General features: G+C 38.2%; 1 long non-coding RNA gene across 1 annotated transcript; it reads left to right on the forward strand.

Annotated features, from left to right (window-relative positions):
- The first annotated feature begins 346 nt into the window (after nt 1-346).
- Nucleotides 347-2,292, forward strand: LOC126627033 (uncharacterized). The gene is made up of 4 exons (XR_007624840.1): nt 347-658; nt 761-859; nt 1,120-1,186; nt 2,077-2,292. It is a non-coding gene; the product is annotated as an uncharacterized LOC126627033 (long non-coding RNA).
- The last annotated feature ends 1,095 nt before the right edge of the window (nt 2,293-3,387 follow it).

Genomic DNA, 3,387 nt, shown 5'->3' on the forward strand with positions numbered 1-3,387 from the left:
TTCATAAGGTGGGTTAGATTGTCACAACCCGTCCCCGAACTTATTGTATTATATTCTCGATGAGGTGAATTGATAGAATTACCCCTGAGGGATAGATTGAATTATTGGAATTGGGAAAAAAATTTGGATTTATTTTTATTGCCCTAGTTTATTTTGGTCAAGTTTAGACCTAAATTTTTATGGTGAGTGTTGTTTTATGACGTGTTAGTGTGAGGACCGCACACACACACCCAAAAGACCTCTCCCTCTTTCCCGTGCCTTCTTTCTCTCTTATTCCTCTCGGATTTTTTGCAGAAAACTGGTACAAACGTACGGACAAACTCCAAGCTTCCATTTCAAGCATGGATCGATGTCAAGAATGTAAGATTCAAATTCCTTGCAAGTCTCTGAGTTGATTTATATAATTTTTAGACCTTAAAACCTTCAAAAATCCTGAGAACTCGAACCCCAGATTTCATGCATTGTTCATGCACTAATTAATGTGAGGTTTTAGGATTTTTTTAAAGGCATATGAAGCTTTAAATTGTCTTCACAAAGCTGGAAGAATAAAAATGAAGTGATTTGGACGTCGGAAAGTTGAGATACGACGAGTTGCAGGTTTAGCTGGAATATCGAAGGAATTTCCGGCAAGTTCCATCGGTTTTAGGACCTTTGAAAGGTAAGGTTTTGTTCTACTTGTCCTAAGCTTCAAAATGGTTCAAGTTTCGTGGAATTTGGTTAAGATTTGGACAAGATATGAAGGTTTCCGTGATTTTTCCAGTTTCCGGTGAACGACGACGGCGACGGCGACCGATAAGGCTAACCGGAGAAGAAGATAGAATATTTCGTCAAAGTTGACGGAATATTCTGATGTCATCAGGTAAAACTAACGGATTCTGTTACTTTTTAACGGAATATTCCTAACGGCGTCACTGTTACCGTCAGTGTGCTTGGCGCATGCCCGCGCGTGGGTGGCGTGTGGGTAGTCGGAAAATTTTTATAAAAATATGGGGATGTTCGTGGAGTTGTGTAGATCACGTTGGTATATTCAAACACCCCATTTGAGCATTGTATGAGAAGTTATTAGCTAGTTTTGTCTATGTTTTTAAAATGATGTTTTCATAGTTATTTCGCATATAGGGTTGACTTATCTCGAGGACGAGCGCGGTCAAGGGTGACTCAGGGGCTACGACCCTTCGACATACAAGTGAGTGGGCTTTTGGTTTTCAGTATATACTTATACTTTATATTTTCCCATAAAATGTGTTTAAATGAAAGTATGTGTTGAATGCCATGCATATAAATTTATATTTTGTATATAAAATAGTATATGACGCATGTTATATAATTGTGGTGCTGTGGACGCTCAGGTAGGTCCAGGTGAGTTATGAATTGTGAATGTGAATTAAAGTTGTGATTAATTGAGAAACAATGAGCTCATAAACCTGCACTTAGGGTGATTGTGATTTAGCTAGAGATATGGCATAGGCCTGTTATGAATATCACCTCCCGCACCATATGCTCACAATGGATCCAATTTAGATGCACAGTCTTCTCGTACAGACCATCATAGGTGGTTCCGACTCGTAGGTGACTTGCGATTGATCGCCCAGCTATCATGAGAGTGTGGTATTGAACATAATTGTATTACACTCAATATTGTCATACAGACCTTTTTAGTGGTTCCGACTCGTGTACAATGTAGTGCCGTATAGGTCATTGTAGTGACTCCGGCTACATTGACTATTGAGTTATGAATTGAGCTGTACAGACATATGCAGGGGTTCCGGCTAATATGTTATTTTCCTTGAATTTATTCTCACCTGAATTACTTATTCTATTTTTTTGTTTTGGCATGGCATACTTATGAATATGGTTATGTGAAACATGATTTGAATTGAGATAATTATATATATATATATATATATATATATATATATATATATATATATATATATATTGATGCATATGTTATATTCTAACTCTGGGAAAATCTATACATGTTTTACGGCGAGGGGTTAGAGCATTTTAATGATGAAATGGTTTTGTAAAACATTTGTTTTGCCCACTCACATTTTCTATTTTGCTCCCCTCCAGGTTTTAGGTATACTGCTGTTGGTGGCGTACGAGGATTCCGGCGGTTTTGACATATATAAATAATTGTAAGACATCTTATGGTACTGTATAATTAGTACTCGTCCTACTGGACTGCACCTAGACTTTCTATGCTCTGATTAGGAGTATTTACACTTGTATCTCACTCTTAACACTTCCTGTTTATTAGTGCACATTAGTAGCTTTCGGTTTTTGTTTTTTTGTATAACTCTTATCTTTATCGCTTCCGCCCTGTGCACATGGCTATGTCACCCTCACGTGACGGCTGACATGCCTTGATCTCGGTTGGGGTGTGTCAGCATTACCCTTAACTTTCATAGTCTTTGCTGCAATGCATAAGCTTTTCACTTTGCAAGGGAAGAAGAACAACAATGAGAAATGACTCTTTGCAAGGGCAAAAGAAGAAGAGCGTTAGGGGAAGAGGAATAAATTTCCTCTAGTTTCTCTCTCTTCCTTGTTGGAATGAAGATTGTTTTCCAAATTTATTTAATCCTCTGCTTAAGGTAGAATTAAATAGGTATTCGGGGTAATTGGTTTCGTTTTTCTAGAACAATCTATCTCCAAGTCAAAGAATGAGATCTACATCAAATTGGGAAACAACTCTACACACCCATGCAACTTAGGACTTCTACATCTACTGCCTTTTTTCTACATGCAACCTAGTAGGTGTGGGAGCATTTGTGGAGCCTAAAATAATCGTAAATATTCTAAAGGTGACTCGTGGACTTTTGCCTAAGAAAGACAAGATTGTCCTCATTAAATGGGCAAGCTTCTCAAATACTCCCATGCGCAGCTCACATTGCTGAAGGTCCCCGCAACTGAATACAACTGCCCACAGCTCACCTACCCTTGGCAAGGAAAAGTGATCAAAGCATTAAAGATAAAGATTAGGGTAAATCTCAGTTTACTACTCTCAAGTTTCGTGGCTTTCAACATTTGGTACATGAAGTTTTTTTTGTCCTAAAGTCATACCTAAAGTGTTAATTTTGGGATAGTCTTATACATCCATTAGTTTGGTTGTTAAATCAGCCGTTAACTGATGACATGGTGCCCACGTGGATAATGACTAAGGGCCACGTGTCAATATGGGGCCCATGTGAATATTACAAAATTAAAAAATAAAAAAAATAATATATATATATATATATATTTCTTGGCGTCCTACCTCTTCACCTCCCGGTCGCCTTCTGCCATTGCCGAAACCCTAAACCCCTAAATCCAGACCATTAAACAACATAATTATGTATCCCCCTTCTTACACCGTCCTTCAATTCCATCCCCCGCATACCTACC

This window comes from Malus sylvestris, chromosome 6 (genome assembly GCF_916048215.2).
Source record: "Malus sylvestris chromosome 6, drMalSylv7.2, whole genome shotgun sequence".
Lineage (NCBI taxonomy): Eukaryota > Viridiplantae > Streptophyta > Magnoliopsida > Rosales > Rosaceae > Malus > Malus sylvestris.